This window comes from Propithecus coquereli, unplaced genomic scaffold, assembly GCF_000956105.1.
Source record: "Propithecus coquereli isolate 6110/MARCELLA unplaced genomic scaffold, Pcoq_1.0 Scaffold256, whole genome shotgun sequence".
Taxonomy (NCBI): domain Eukaryota; kingdom Metazoa; phylum Chordata; class Mammalia; order Primates; family Indriidae; genus Propithecus; species Propithecus coquereli.
The window spans coordinates 3,116,975-3,134,532 of NW_012148130.1; positions in this window are offsets into that span (position 1 = coordinate 3,116,975).

Sequence of the window (17,558 nt, forward strand, 5' to 3'; positions counted from 1 at the left end):
AAAGTACAATCAATTGTGTAGTTTTTTGCATGTTCCAGTTTGACTTTATGCATGATGACATCGGGACTGGGAGTGTCACCGGGAGTGAAAGGAAGCAGGTCTGAAGATGTCTCCAAGTGCACTCAGCTCCTCTGGGACAGCCCAGGGTCAGAGAGGACTCGCAGGTACCTTGTTGACACCCTGTCATCATGGACTCAAAGTTCTCACAGGATTTCTGATCATTTAGACCAGGGTCACTCAACTGTGACATTTGGGGCCAGAGAACTTTTGGTTGTGGGGACCATCCTGGCAGTGACCTTGACCCATGAGATGCCAGTGTCAAACACGACCTCTTCCCCGCCTCCCCTAGTGCTGATAACCACACTGTCTCCAGACTTTGGGAAATGCCCCTTAGGAGCAAAACCACACCCAGGTGAGAACCTCAGAGTTAGTGGGGTGGGGCTGTGTGAATGCTGCTCCCCAGGGGAGGGGCAGCTGTGGTGTCTCTGGGGACAGTGCCGCCCTCAGGAGCCAAAGCCCTCCCACAGCTGGGGGTGACGTCTGCTCAAGGCTCCTCACCTCCTGAGCTCTGGTGGCTTGACCTGCCCAGTGAGGGGACGATTCTGTCACACCATCAAAAGAGCGGGTGAAGTAACGAGTATCTCTTTAGTTACAGTGGGTATGAACTACCTCTGTGCCGGAGAAACCCCAGTAAACACACACAGATATCCAAAAAATAGATATTTTTTAATCGTAGATACTTTTAAAAGGAAGAGGTTAAATAAAGTAAAATCAAAAAGTTAATAAACTTGAGGGTAAAATTTTGACTAGACAGATGAAAACCAAAAGGCTGAAATGCCTCGATGCTTTAGAGAGAACTAATAATTAAATGACTTTCAGAAACTTTATTTCTCTCCGAGTACCATTTTATGTAATTTTCTGACATCGAAACAACAGCTCTTCTCCTTGTTAAAAAAAAAAAAAAGGAAAAAGAAAAGAAAGAAAAGAAAATCAGTCCCACCTCACAATCAACAGAATCATGGTTTTGACTAATCTCTATAATCAGAAGCTAATTTGCCTTAAGAATAATAATAGTAACAATATGCCTGTTATGAAAGAGTATGCTTTTATCGCTTTATTTGCCTGTGATTATGTAAATTCCAGATATACAGTGTCGGGAAGCTGCAGAAATCAACCCTGCGCTTTCTGCGGGAGCCAAGGGGAGCCGCGGAGAAGGGCCTTATGCTGAGAAAGAGAGCCAAACCTCACCCCCTGTGCAAGGAGTTTATTTTTTGCAGATTGGCTAAAACATTTGATAGTTTAAATACAATATGTTGGAGAGATAGCTGAGCAGAGAGCCTTCCTGCTTTCTCCTGCCCCCCTGCTCTGCTCTGCAGCGTCACGCGTGTCCTCTCTCTTGCGCCTGGCGGGAGAGGCCCTGAACCTCCCCTACTTCCCAGCCTCGGCCCTGGTCCCCGCACAGCGCATCTCGGGCTGCACAGAGCTCTCCGTGGCTCACAGCGGAGACTCTGCGTCTGCTTCCCTTCTCCAGGGGGGCCGGGTGCTCACCGGCTCCTGCATCAGGCAGGAACTCGGCCCTTGGGAAATGTCACCTCTGCTCTCTCTGGGCCTTGGGGTGCCGCCCACAGAGTAAGAAGAGTGGGCCTGAGCGGCCCCTCTGGCCCGGTGACCATCACCCTGTGTGTCCCAGAGGCAGGTGCCGAGCTCCATCTGGGCCCTGCACCTCTGGCTCTGGCCGGGCCGAGAACGTGTGCTGCCCAGCTTGACAGGTGAGGCTTCGTTCGCAGGAGGGACACGGGGGATGAGTGTGGCTGAGTTATGTTTGCAAGTCACTGCGTCCCTTTGTGGACGCCCCTACCTACTCCAGCACCTCTGCAAACACCTCTTCCTGATTTGAGCACTGTGCTCCCGGCCGCTCGCTGCCCTTGCAGAATAGATGTGCCCGGCTTGCAGTCGGGGGCACGGCGGCTGACAGGGCAGGCTCTGGACAGACGCGGAGTTTGAACCTTGGCTCCGTCAGCAAATTACTCCGCGGTTTTGTGCCTCGGTGCCTCCTCGGTCGCCTTTCCTGTGATGCGGGCATAATAGCTGCATTTCGTGAGAGTGTCGCGTGGGAAGGTGTTGATAAATGTAGCTGCGCCAGGAGACTCACGATCAGGGTGTTTGTGCCTAGCTAATGGCATTCCGATCTCATTTATCTTAATACCGAACCATTCTAGACCAGCGAAAGAACTGAGATCCTACTAAACGATGATTTACGATAGGGTTTCACCTGAAGTTGCGCAGAGACCTGAATCGCAATGAGATTCCCCCGCGCCAGCTGCGGTGCTCTGCACTTCGCGCAGGTTAGCTTGCGTGGTTCCCACGGCGAAGGGCGCGGGAAGTGAGCCATCACCAGCTCCCTTTACAGATGGGGAAACTGAGGCACAGAGCGTGAAGTAGCTGCTCAGTATCACACAGCTGTCAAGGGGCGGAGCCGGACCCAAGCCCTGTGGCCTGGGAGCCACACCCTCCCCCAGGGTGCCGGCTGTTGGGGGTGGGGGCAGGAGGGCTGCTGTCTGCATTCTTCCGCAGCACCCCTCTGTTTTGAGCCAGTCTTCCATCCAAGGACAGAAAACTCTGGATGCTCTCAGAGCATTTAGTGCAGTTGCGGGGCGGGTATGTACATATTAAAAGTATGTACTACTTAAAAGTACCCTAACGTGGCTTTTTGGTCCCCTGATCTGATTTCAAATCCCGGGTTAGGCGCCTTGCCCCCTTTTTTCCTTTGGCGCTGCATGTGCCTGGCCCAGAGTCCACCTTCTGCCATTCATGGCTGTGCTCAGCCATTACTGGCTTAAGAAAAGAAACCTTCCCTCCTTTGGGCGGTTTCCACTGATCTCTAAGCACCAAGCAGCAGGAGTCGTAAGAGGTGAGGGTCCCAAGAAAGCTCGGGCGTGTGGGATACCAGGGCCTGGGTCCCAACACGGAGCTCAGCGGCGAACTCTCCCAGCTGCCAGAAAACACTCTGCAGGAACATACATTTGGTGACAAACAACAGTTCAAGTTCAGAAGACAATTCTCTTTGCTTACGGCTGAAAACCACATTTTCCCAAACCAAATTACAACAAAGGTGGACCAGAGAAATCCTACTTTTATTGAAAACTTGACTTTAGGGTATACTTTTGAAGTTATAGGATGTCTGAAAAATTTCTAATTACAGAAAACAGCACAGGCAGGGACAGAGAAAAATTTGCGAAGACCTGCACTAAGTGACTAGAGAAATCAAGCAATCACATTACACCCCCGAAGCCGGAAATGACTCAAGGCCAGTGCGTATCTCGGTGTATTTTGTTTTCTGTGGAGATTTTGGAGCTAATTAATTTTCAGTTGGTTCATTTCCTCTCTGCCCGGTTCCCGGAGTGACTCCTAGAGCGAGCCGTCACGGCCCACGTGCACGCAGACTGCCAGTTGGTGACGTGTGGAGACGCGTGATGCGAAAGCAGAAAGATTTCTCACAGTGCGCGGGAGAGATCTGAAGTGTTCTCTCGCACAGGCTGGGGGTACTCAGGGACAGGGCAGAGGAGGACGCTGGGGCTACTCATCTGTCTCCCTGTCTGCTCTGCAATCATGAGAAATGTTCCGAGGCTGGTGCCGGCCGGGGGGAGGCTGGATGGCAAAGCAACAAGATAATTAGACACAATTGAATTAACTAAAGAATAAGTGTCAGCCTTGGTTGCAATTGTCCCCATTCCATTATCCTCAACCCTGTGATGCCTTTTTTTTGTTGTTTGTTTCATTAAATCATTTTTAAGCAGCACCAAAACCACCAAGAAGACAGTTTAAAAAAGTGAAAATAAGTGAGGAGAATGTATACATCATTAGCTCCATCCGGATAATATTTAATTGGATATTTAATCCCCCCGCTCCAGTGGAATTGTTACCTTACGTATGATTCGCACCCAGCAATTACTGTGTCTGGTGTGTGTGTGTGTCCACGCATGTGTGTGCACACTGTGGTTGTTTTGCTCTCTCTCTTTCAATTCTGTCTCTCTTTGGTGGATGTGGACAACCTGGGCAGAAAATATTTTCTACAAGGGGTGAAAGTCCACATCTGAGGGCAATGCCCAGTGCATTAGCCTTTCTACCAGAAGCAGGAAGCTGGCCTGAGACAGACCCAGAGACATCTAATTCCAGTGTGCAGCTGAGGGCTGAGGGGTGAGTAGGGGCTGAACCCCCACCCTCCTCTGATGGCCACTCTGTGGGCCTGGGCCCTGGCACCCTGCTTCTGCCCCGGGGCAAGGGGAGCTGTGTTCTGATTGGCACAAGCCAAAAGCGTTGTCTGCTCACTGCTCACTGCATCTGGGGGCTGCGTCCACCCAAAAGGGGATGCCGTTTGCTACTTCCCACAAAGGTGCTGTAAGGGCTGATGGTGGCCGTGGGGGAAGCAATACACTTCATTCGGTTGGCCTTGACTGAGGGCTTTCTTGAGGGCCCCAGGGGGGACACGGGGATTTTCAGAGATTTTCAGTCAAAATGGGATTTCTTACCCCCTTCCTACCTACCTTCTTTCCCTCCTTCCCTCTCTCCCTCTCTTTCTCTTTCCGTTCTTCCTTCCTTCTGATTCAGTTCTGCACATTGAACACCTATCAAGGTCTCCTTTGTACCAGGTGGTGTCCTGGTTGTCGGGAAATACAGAATCAAACGAAAGTAGGTCCAGCCCTTCGGGTTCTGAAAGGCCACGTGACGTAGAATAAAGGCATCCATCAGAAGTGGAGCTCTGTTCAGGAGTAGGCTCAGTAGACCCAACAAGCCGGTGTTCTTCGATGGTACTGGGTGAGCGGCCAGCTGTGAGGAATGCAGAAACCGTCCCACTGGATCCTCCTTGGAGTGTGCGTTTGCCCTGACGCGGTATTACTTGGGGGGTGATCTCTGCCTCCCCTCCAGGTATTGGCCTTATGTATCCATAGAGATTTTAATTTTTCAATACTTGTACTTCTGTGTATTGTTTGGTAGGATGATGGTCTCCCTTTGACACAGGATTGCCAGATTTAGCATCAAACAAACAAACAAATAAATAAACCCTAGGATGCTTGGTTAAATTTGAATGTCGGATGAGCAATGAATAATTTTTTTAGTATAAGTGGGCCCTATGCAGTGTTTGGGACATACTCATACTACAGTTTTTGGATTGTTAATCTGATGTTCAAATTTAACTGAGTGCCCCGTGCAGTCATCCCCCCCTTATCTGTGACTTTGCTTTCTGTGGTTTCAGTTATCTGTAGTTATCCAAGGCCTGAAAATATTAAATGGGAAATTCCAGAAATAAACAATTCATAAGTTCTAAATTTCACACTGTTCTGAGCAGCATGAGGAAATCTCATGCCATCCTGCTCTGTCCCACCCTGGGCATGAATCATCCCTTTGCCCAGTGTATCGGTGCTATGTATACATTAGTCACTTAGTAGCTGTCTTGATTATCAGACTGAAAAAACATAGTGTGTGTGTGTGTGTGTGTGTGTGTATGATTCAATGGTTTCCATGGTTTCAGGCATGCACGGGGGGCCTTGGAACATACCCCCTGCAGATAAGGAGGGACTACCCCTATATTATCTGGTAACTCTTCTCTAAGAGGACTCAGTAGACATTAATTAAAACCAAGCATAGATTAGGAGATACTTAGGTTTTATGCCTCAATCTTTTAACTTTTAAGAGAGAAGCTGAAATACATAATATTTAAACTCTTTAATTTAAAAAAGAGTGCATCTGTTTGTGTCATCTATGATTTCTTTCCTCAGTGTTTCATAGTTCTCCTTGTAGAGATCTCTCACCCTGTTGGTTAAGTATATTCCTAAGCAATGATATTCCTGTGCATGATATGTTTTCCACCACGACCAAGTGGGCTTCATCCCAGGATTGCAAAGATGGTTCAATATATGTAAATTGATAAACGTGATTCACCACATAAACAGAAGCAAAAACAAAGATTATATGATCATCTCAATAGATACAAAAGCATTTGACAAAATTCAGCACTCTTTCATGATAAAAACCCTCAAAAAACTAGGCATAAAAGGAATATGTCACAAAATTATAAAAACCATAAATGACAAACCCACAGCCAACATTATGCTGAATAGGCAAAAGTTGAAAGCATTCCCCTAAGATCTGGAACAAGACAAGGGTGCCCACTGTCACCACTTCTATTCAACATAGTACTGGAAGTCCTAGCCAGAGCAATCAGGATTAGCAATTATTAGCAATCAGCAATTACTTTTTTTGTAGCTGTGGTGAATGGTATTGAGTCTTTGATTTGACTCTCAGTTTGACTGTTATTGATGTATAGACATGCAACTGATTTATGTACATTGATTCTGTAACCTGAGACTTTGCTGAATTTATTTATCCATTCCAGGAGTCTCTTGCTGGAGTCTTTGGAGTTTTCTAAATACAAGATCATATTGTCAGCAAACAATGATAGTTTGACTTCCTCTTTTCTGATTCGGATACACTTTATTTCTTTCTCTTGCCTGATTGCTCTGGCTAGGACTTCCAGTACTACATTGAATAGAAGTGGTGACAGTGGGCACCCTTGTCTTGTCCCAGATCTTAGGGGAATGCTTTCAACTTTTGCCTATTCAGCATAATGTTGGCTGTGTGTTTGTCATTTGTGGTTTTTATAATTTTATGACATATTCCTTTTAAGCCTAGTTTTTTGAGGGTTTTTATCATGAAAGAGTGCTGAATTTTGTCAAATGCTTTTTCTGTATCTATTGAGATGATCATATAATCTTTGTTTTTGCTTCTGTTATATGGTGAATCACATTTATCAATTTACATATATTGAACCATCTTTGCAATCCTGGGATGAAGCCCACTTGGTCACGGTGGAAAACATATCATGCTCATGGATGGGTAGAATCAGCACTGTTAAAATGTCCATATTGCCCAAAGTGATTTATAGATTAGATGCAATCCCCATCAAAATACCAACATCATATTTCACAGATTTAGAAAAAATAATTCTATGCTTCATTTGGAACCAGAAAAGAGTCCTAATAGCCAAAGCAACCTTGAGCAAAAAGAACAAATCTGGAGGCATCACATTACTAGACTTTAAACTATACTATAAGGATACAGTAATCAAAACAGTATGGTATTGGTACAAAGATAGAGATGTAGACCAATGGAACAGAACAGAGAAGCCAGATATAAAACCATCTACCTACAGCCAACTGATCTTGAACAAAGCAGACAACAACATACACTGAGGCAGAGAAGCCCTATTCAATAAATGGTGCTGGGAAAATTGAATAGCCATATTTAGAATGAAACAGGACCCCTGTCTCTCACCACTTCCAAAAATTAATACAAGTTGGATAAAAGACTTAAATGTAAGACATGAAACCATAAAAATTCTAGAAGAAAATGTAGGAAAAACTCTTCTAGATATCAGCCTAGGCAAAAAACTTATCACTAAGAACCCCAAAGGCAATTATTGCAACAACAAAAATAAATAAATGGGACTTGAATTGTAAAGCTTCTGCACATCAAAGGAACTTATCAACAGAGCAAATAGACAACTTACAGAATGAGAGAAAATATTTGCAAACTATACATCCAGTTATGGGCTAATATCCAGAATCTGCAAAGAATTCAAATAAATCAGAAAGAAAAGAATAAATAGCCCTATTAAAAAGTTGGCAAAAGACATGAACAGAAGCTTTTCAAAAGAAGATAGACAAATGGGCAAGGAACATATGAAAATGCTCAACATCACTAATAATCATGGAAATGCAAATTAAAACCACAGTGAAATAAAAAAAAAGATATTGAAGATAACCTAAATAAATGGAAATAAAAAAAAAAAAAACACAGTGAGATATCACTTTACCCTTGTCAGAATGGCTCTTATTAAAAAATCCAAAAACAGGAGATGCTGGCCTGGATGCAGAGAGAAAGGAATGCTTATGCACTGTTGTGGGACTGCAAACTAGTACAATGTCTATGGAAAACAGTGTGGAGACTTCTCAAAGAACTAAAAGCAGACTTACCATTCAATCCAGCAATCCCACTACTGAGTATCTACCTAAAGGGAAAAAAATCATTTTACCAAAAAGATGCCTGCACTTGAATGTTTATTGCAGCACGATTCACAATTGCAAAGATGTGGGATGAACCCAAGTGCCTATCAATTCATGAGTGGATTAACAAAATGTGGTATATATATATATATATATACACCATGGAGCACTACTCAGCCATAAAAGGAATGAATTAATGTCTTTTGCAGCAATTTGGATGAAACTGGAGATCACTATCCTAAGTGAAGTACCTCAAGAATGAAAAAACAAATGCCGCAAGTACTCCCTAATAATTTGGAACTAATTAAGGGGCACATATGGACACAGAAATAAGTAACAATCATTGGAAATTAGGAAGGAGGCCAGGGGAAGGAGAGGAAGGTTAAAAATCTACCTAACAGGTACAACGAACATTGCCCTGACTAAAGCATTATAAAGCTATCCATGTAACAAAAGCATTTGTACCCCCTTTATATTTTGAAATAAAAAATTTATATTGACAAAGCCAAAAACAATAGTGCAGCTGCAGAGTTTGCATGGTGCGGTGGAAAGGACACAGCCTCTGCCATCATATGGACGCAGGTACCATTCCTGGCTCTAGCACACCTGCTATCTAACATGGTGGTCCTTGCTACTGTCCACTGAATATGCCTGGCTCTCTCTTGGCGCTTGGTAAGTCATGTTTATCTGCCTACTCTCAGTTAAGTGTGGCTACTAGACTTGCCATTGCCAGTGGGATGTGAGCAGGGCTGTCATCTGTCACTCCCAGGTGGCTGCTGAAGTGCCAGAGCACCGCTGGTCATGCCCAGCCTCTGCCACAGTGACCCACAGTGCTCCTTGTGTGGGCGCCCTCTTAGTCCTCTGGAAAAAGGGTGACATGACCCCAGCTCGGAGCAGAGCTCCAAGCCACCCATGGTGGCCGTGCATAGAGGGAGGGAAAATAAATGCGTGCTGTCATAAGTTACTAAGATCGGGAATTACTCTCATGCAGCACAATCGAGCTTACCCTGACTGATACACTGTGTGGCCACCTTGGGCAAGCCACTTACTTTCCCTGGTACTTGACTTTTATATCTGAAAAAATAAGAATTATATAATCAATCTTTTTAAACATAATTTTTTATTTTGAAATAGTTTAAGACTCATAGGAAGTTGTAAAAATAGCACAGCGTTCTGGTGCAGGCTGGGACTTAAGGGCATTTAACATAGTTTGTGGAAAATGGTGGTTTAGTTCACCTGAGACCTAACTTTTCCTGGTAATCAATGGATAGTCCTGAAGTCCAAATGGTTGAAAGTGGATTCTCAAAAAGTTCACACAGTAGACTCAGGAGACAAGCACCTCCCGGTGTGACTAACCAGCCTGCCATGCCGCCGCAGCCATCCTGCGGTCCAACCTGTGAAGGGCAGCGCTGTTCAAGATGTGTCTGCTCTTGATTAACTGCAAGTTGACATTTAAGGTTTCTTCTTTCCTTAGGAACTGGGCCAAAGGGTTATGTAAGTTTTCTGTCTTAGACACATTCAAAAAAACATGTTAAAACAATACAAAATGTCTACAGAAACCACATGAGTGCGAAAAAAGCAGGCAAGAGCTCTTCCATTTATAACACGTCCTCTATGGGCAAAGATCTTTGGCTGCATCCTTTGAGGAAGTTTTGTCCTGTTTCTGGAGCTTCCTGGTGGCAAGTCGTCCTGTGCCATATTTTGACCAAATGGCATTTGCTGATTCTTCTCCTTTTTACAGGAGCTGTTGAGATAGGGCTAGTCTAGCGGGGCCCAGGGAGCTCAGGAACAGAAGAGCATCTGAGAGTCATGAAATAATTCAGATTTTCACTGGTGCCGTGTCCAAGAAGGGCCTGCTTGTCCTCACATGTTTATTAAGCATCCGTCCATCTCTGAGTCCTCAGACTTTAGCATGAAAGGTCAGATGCTTTCCTTTCCAAGCTCCCTTCAAAGTCAGGAACTCTGTGTTCATGGATTCTCCAACATTTGGAAAATTCTCCCTAAACCAGGTCTCTAACTGTGTATATAACCTTGTCAGCAACCGACTGCCTGCTGATCGGAGCCTGAGCTCCCCCGGCCTCTGCTGCTCCAGAGGACCCGAGGGAAGACGTTGGCTCCCTGGGACTTTGAGTATTTCATACATCTTGTCTGACCAGCATTTAAATCATTTCAGCATTTAAGATTTTTGTTAGTTAAAGATAAGTGTAGACCTTGAATAAGTGAAAATAGAGTGAAACGGGAGGTAAAAATCATTTTCACTAGGAGCTACTTGTTTAAAGTGACACCTTAAGCCCCTTACAGATACTGGCTTATCTTTCGCCGAGTTTTGGTGCCTGCAACAGATGAACTGACCAGTTCCCAGCCTCGTTCTGTACTTAGGATCCCGTGGCACGCAGACCATAGCTGGTTTCTTGGACTCATTTTCATGTATTATATAATTTTTTTTCTGGATAGGCTTATTTAATGCCATGTCTCAATTCAGAACTTGGTCTCTGAAGCTGCCAACAGTTGTCTGTTCTGCTTTTGGATTCATTTCAAGTTGCTGAGAGCAGTGGTTTCTAAGGCTGCATGGGCTGAGGATCCCTCGCAGGTAGTGGAGAGTGAGAACTGAGCCTGTGGGGAACAGAGACAAATTATCTCTGAGAAAACAGCCTTGTATTTAATGGGATCCAATTTATATCTGACGAACTTGGGGGCATGAGAAAAGACGAGCCATGTGCCGTTGGGGTGTTCCCGAGAATCTCTGAACTGTCCACTTAGATGCGCTTATACGAGCCCTCTCCCGCCTCCCAAGAGGGCTTCCTGGCGGCCCTGCGTACGGAATGCGTTTCCTTCTTCTGGCTTCCCCTTCTCCTCTCACATCCTCTGAGCACCTCCTATACGCCAGGGTGGACGGCGGGGCTACCGACATCGATACTCCAGATGGGGAATCAGCGCAGTAAGCGCTGGGCTGGAGGTGTGCGCGGGGTGCTCATGGTTCGTCTTGGAGGCATGGGCTGAGAACAGAGAAGTTAAAAAGGGCCCCAGCAAAGCCACAGTGCGGTTTGTTTAGGGAAGCAAGGCTGCCCTGCGTTGGCTTATGGAAGAGTGGCAGCGGATGAACTGGGACAGATTAGGAGAGCCTTGGTCATGGTGGCCCCCAAATACTGAACGAAAGTGGATTGGACTTTATCTGGCAGGTAAGAGGGGCAACTTTCTGGGGTTTTTTCTTCTTATTTTGTTTTGTAAGTATGCAAGTGGCATGTTTTGAGTTGCATCTTAGGAAGAATGCCCCGGAGTGCTGGGCTGCTGAAGGCAGAGACTGGAAGTTGGGTGCTGGGCAAAGAGGTTTTTGTGGTATTGACCGAGGTGAGCAGGGAGTGCCCTGCTCTCTCTCCGATGCCACCTTAACTAGCTTCTCAGACGAGATGTGCTCTTTGTCCCCAGCACGGGCATCTTTGGCAGCCATTCAAATCCTCTCCAGCCTGTTCTATTTAGTGAGCATCTTTAATGCACTCCAAACTCCCAGGGCTGCTTGTGCTCACATATGTGTTATGTTCTGTGAGAGGTAAATAAACGTTTATCTTGTGTAAGCCACTGTTATTCTGGGGTCTTGCTGGAGCAGGTGACCTCATATCCTAATTAAGCCCTATGGTAGTTTGTGCTGTCCTGAACGCTCACCTTACCTTTCAGTTCTCTCTGAAGCATCAGTCCGTCACCTTGGCCTCCTAGGTTCTCCTAGGAGAACCTTTTCTCTTTTCTCTGCCCATCCATAGTTGGTCAAGTTGGTCATAGGTGGTTAAGCTCAGAGGCCCAGCTCAGGCTACATCTTTTTTCAGGAGGAAGATTTCCATCTGTGTAATTTCATCAAGCTACCTGACCTATCTGAGCCTGAGCTTCACCATCTGTGTAATGTGAACAACAATAGTAATGTTTCAGGCACTGGTTTAAAGGACTTGCATGTACTAACGCATTTAATCCCTATAGCAACTCTATGGGTTAGGTCTTATTATTCTCCCTATTTCACATTTGAGGAAACTAAAGCACAAGGAGGTTAAGTAGGAAGAAAATAGCTACACTGAAGTGTGGAGAGAAAAAAGAAGGTGAAAAATACAGAAAAAAGTGTGAGATATTTGGAAAATAGTCAAAAGGCCTAGTAATTGTATAATTCAAGTCTGAAAAGGAGAAGAGAGAGAGAAAGGGGAAGAAGTAAAGTTTTAAAATTATGACAGCTACAAACTTATCAAAAATAATGAAAGATATCAAGCCACAGATTCAAGAATTACTATGAAACCCAAGAAGACTGCACTGAGTCACATAATAGTAAAATTGCTGGAAAACAATTCCAAAGAGACAAATTTTAAAGAAGCTGGAAACATAAGAAGCATTTCCTTTGAAGGAGCGACATCAAGCTGTAAAGCTGACTTGTCAAAAGAGATGATGGAGGCTAGAGAACGGTGGAATGTTATCTTCAAAATACGGAAAGAAAATAACCAAATTCTATACCAGAAAAATTATCCTTCAGAAGGAAGATGAAATGAAGACATTTTAAAACAAATATAAACTGAGAAAAATTGTTAACTAGCAACCATATACTAAGGGAAATACTAAAGGATATTCTTTAGAGAGAGGGAAACTGACCCCAAATAGGAAAGCACTGATGCAGGAAGGAATAAAAAGCAAAATAGAAAGTAAAGATATGATTAAATCAAAATAATTGTTGACTTTCTGCAACAAGAACAATAATAGTAATGTTCTGTGGAATTTAACATAGAGAGCAAATTAAGACCCATGAAAACAATAGCCAAAAAGCATCAGGGAAGTAAATGAAATCAAAGTATTCTAAGGTCCTTGCATTGTCCAGGAAGTGGTAAAAATATTAATTTTTATTAGACCTTAATTTCAAGAGTAGCTGTTAAAAGAATAGTAAGAATGAACGTGGTAATAAAAAAGGACATGAGATAATAAAAAAAGCACAAAATTAATCCAAAAAAAGAAAGGAAATAAGAGAAAAGGAACATAAAACAGGTGTGAACAAATCTAAAACGGAAAGTTAGATGGAAGGTTTCAATCCAAAGTCATGCTACTGGTGAGTGATGGGGCTGGGACTCGAACCCAGCCAGAGTGCCTACGCTCCTTCCTGACTCCGTGATGAACCTCCTCGCAAAATGTGCGTGGCACTCTACAACACCTCATAGTTATTTTCAGAATTAAATATGGAGGTGAGCAGTCTTTGTCAACTGTGAAATGCCACATGCTTACTTACATTGTGCAACTGTGTAAAATAATACATACTTGTGTCCCCTATCGCATCTGACATAGCTCTGAGCACATGATGGAAGAACTTCTGATTGACACAACACCATCTCTCTGCTTTTTATTTTCCCCAAAGGCAAATCTGTGTCTTGCATTTTAAAAAAAATTCTGACTTTTGCTTCTGGCAATGAAGGAGTAATGTGTCTGCACTTTCTCTAGGACTGTTAACAAAAAGAAAATTGGATGAAGTACATAAAATAACTTTTTCATACATTGGACATCAGTAGGGACAGGATTACAATCCTAGGGAGGAAGGAAATGGAAGGGACGAGGCTGATAACAGCCCCGGCTTCCTTCCTGGAAGCAATTTTGGATCATGGTGCGCAGAGGGAAAGTAAACAGTAAACAGTACCTGGTGGTCTTGCTAAATTGAAGAGATTGAGAATCGAGTTGAGAGAGGCAGATACAATTTATGGGGCTGAGTAGCAGAGAAGAGGGAGTTACACAGAGAAAGATCTCCAGAAATTGCATACCAATTTTTTGAGTCTTTGGTTAAATATAATGCTTTTCTGTACTTGCATAAGGTTAAGCTCCGTGGCACCAAGCAAAGAACAATTTCCAGGGAAAGGGCAATTACCGAGGAGCTGTCAGCTGAATAATTTTCGGATCTCGCACAGGGTCAGCGATAATGTAAGACCCCATTAGTGAGAGAAGAGAGGCTTCATTGGATACACAGGGCATTCAGTAAAGAACCAGAGGGTCTTGCTGTAGCACTGGGGCTGCAGTAGTCCTTGAGGAAAGGCTATTCCGACCCTCCTTAAAATAGCTTCTAAACAAGCCTCAGAGGGAACAAAGTGATTTGCAAGTAACTTAACTGCCTGCTACTCTTTGCAGCAGTCCCCAACCTTTTTGGCACCAGTGACCTGACTCATGAAAGATAATTTTTCCCATGGACCGGGGGCGGGACAGGGGGAGGTTGGCTAGCGATGGGGAGCGGCTGTAAATAGGGACGAAGCTTTGCTCACCTGCCTGCCGCTCACCTCCTGTTGTGCGGCCACAGACCTGGGGGTGGGGACCGCAGCTGTACAGGAATATGACAAAGTCCAGCATGTGGAAACATAAAATTTACAGTGTCCGGCATTTGAGGAAGGTTTACTAGCCACATCAGCCAGCAGGAGAAGAGACCCGTAAACAGCAGAAAACTCAGCCAGTGGGAGCAGGCCCAGAAATGACAGAGACGATGGCATTAACACAAAAGGGCATTGAACAGTGCTTTAAACATGTGGCATATCCTTAAGAATGGAAAAGAAAACACTAAGGTAATGGGGAGGAGAAAAGAAGGATATAGAAAAATAACCAAATGTAACTTCTAGAGAAGGAGAATGCAATATCTGAGATAAAAAACCTACTGGGAAGAATTAACCCGTGGACTTGACACTGTGGAGAAAATACACAGTAGAGCAGTGTACTTGAATCTGTGGCAACAGAAACCATGCAAAATGCAACATGGAGAGAAAAAAGACTGAAAGAAAAATAAACAGGGTAGCAGTGACCTGTGGGAAACATCGACTGGTCTGACAAGTGGATAATTAAAGTCCCAGAAGGAGAGGAGTCGGGAACAGAAGCATATTTGAGGTAGTCATGGTTAAAAACTGTCTACTTTAATGGAAACTGTAAACACAGGGATGAAAGAATCTTTACAAAACTCTAACACACTCACACGCACGCTGTCGCACACCAGGCAACCGGGCGCATTATAGTCAAATTGCTGAACATCAATGTAAGAAACTGTCTTAAAACCAGCCAGAGACTAAAGCCACTTTTCATATGGAGGAGCGAGATGACAATGCTGCATACTTCTAACGCGCGTTGGAGACAATGGGATGACATCTTTGAAGTGCTGAAAGAAAGAAACAGACACTGTCAACACAGAATAACATATTAAAATAATATTAGCATATACCCCGAAGGGTGAAATATATAGTTTTTCAGATACAAAATACTCGTATGAATTTATTGTAAGCAGACTTGTGTAAGAGCTGCTAAAATAAGTTCTTCAAGCAGAAATAGATAATATGAGATAGAAACTTGGATCTCTACAAATTAATAAAGAATGAATTTACCAGAATTTACCATTTTCCATGGTAAATGGTAAATAAGTGAGAATATATCATTTTTTTATTTTAAAATTTATTTATAGATAACGGACTATGTAAAACAAACAGTGAATTGTGGAGTTTATTACATACGTAGGAGTAAAATATACAATAGCAAAAGCACAAAGGACAAGGCAATGAGAAATAAAAATATATTATTATCAGACTCTTAGGTTATATGTCAAATGGTACAGTGTTATTTGAAGGTGACTCTGTGAAGTTAAATTGCCTATTGCCAATCATAGAGCCACCCCCCAAAAGAATAAAACAAAGAGGTATAGTTCATAAGTCAATGACCCAAATAAAATGGAATGTTGAAATACAATTAATCAAAAGATAACAGAAAGAGAACAAAAACCAAATGGGCTACATGGAAGATACACAGCAAGAAGATAATGTCTTTGCTACATACATTAATAATGGTCCAAACACTCTCGTTAAAAGACAGATATTATCAGACTAATTGTAAAAAAAAGCTACCTATTTTTTATTTATAAGAAGCTTACGTTACATATAGAGATGCAGAGTGTTAAAAACAAAAGGATGGAAAAAGTACGTCATGCACGTATGAATCATAATAAAGCCGGGCTGTGTTAGTGTCATTCAAAGCAGACTACGGAGAAGGAAGATTACCAGGCATATGGAAAGAAAGATATTTCATAGTGATAATAGTGTTAATTAAGAATTCCTAGCAATCCTAAATGTGTGCACACTTAATAACAGGGCTTCAAAATAAACGAAGCAAAACTGAAAAGTATTGGAAAGAGAACTAGATCCACAATTATAGTTGGAGATTTCAACATTTCTCTTTCAGGAACTGATAGAAAGGGTATGTAGAAAATTAACAGGGAGGACAGACAAGACTTAAACAACATTGTAAACCAACTTGACCTGATTGACATTTATGGAAAACTCTATCCCAAAACTGTAGAACATATTTTTTTGAGTACACACAGAACATTCACCAAGATAGACTGTATGCTGGGTCACAAAGCAAACATGATTAAATAAGAAAAGAAAGAAAACATGCAGAATATGTTTTCTGACCAAAATGAGATTAAATTAGAAATTAATAACAGAAATAGATTTGCAAAATCTCCAAATGCCAGAATTTTAAGCACAATCTACCTTTCTCAGTAACCTATGGAACAAAAAAGAAATCACAAGGCAATTCCAAAATATTTGAACCGAGTAGAAGTCTAAACACAATGTAGTATAGTGTACTATAATGTGTAAAATGCGGCAAAAGTGCTGATTAGGGGGCAATTTATCCCTTTAAATGTTTATATTAGAACAGAAGAAAGATCCTAAATCAATTACCACTTTAAACTAGAGGAAAAATAGCAAACAGAAGACAAAGTAAGAAGGAAGAAAAAAAATAGTAAAGATAAAAGCAGAAATAAATGAAGTGGAAATTAGAAAAAACAATAGAGAAAATCAATGTGATCAAAACCTGATTCTTTGAAAAGATCAATACAATTGATAAACCTTTAGCTACACTGATAAAGAAGAGAGAAGGCACAAATTACTAACACTAGGACTGAAATCCCTGCAAATTCTATAGACAATAAAGAATAAGGCAATACAACAAACAGCTTCAGGACACAAATTCTACAGCCTAGATGAAACTCATGTATTTCTTGAAAGATACAAAGGACCAAAACTGGTGTAAAAAGAAATGAAGCAATTGAGCAAAGTAGCTCAATATCTGTTACTGAAATCAAATTTGTAATAACATGCTTTTCCACCAAAAATTACAATTCAGATGGCCTTATGAATGAACATTTAATTAATAATTAATATCGATCCTACATAAGCCCTTTCAGAAAAATAGAGTAGGATGGAAAAACTTTCTAACTCATTTTATAAAGCTAGTATTAGCTCAATACCAAACCCAGATGGCGTCTTTATAGGAAAAGAAGACTAAAGACCAACATCCCTCATGAACTTAGAAGCAAAAATCCTTAATAAAATATTTTCAAATCAAATCTGGCAATATATTAAAAGGATAATGCACTATGATCAAGTGGGAATAGCCCAGAGATGTAAGGTTGGTTTAACATTACAAAAAAGTTGATTAATTCACCATTCACAGAACAAAAGA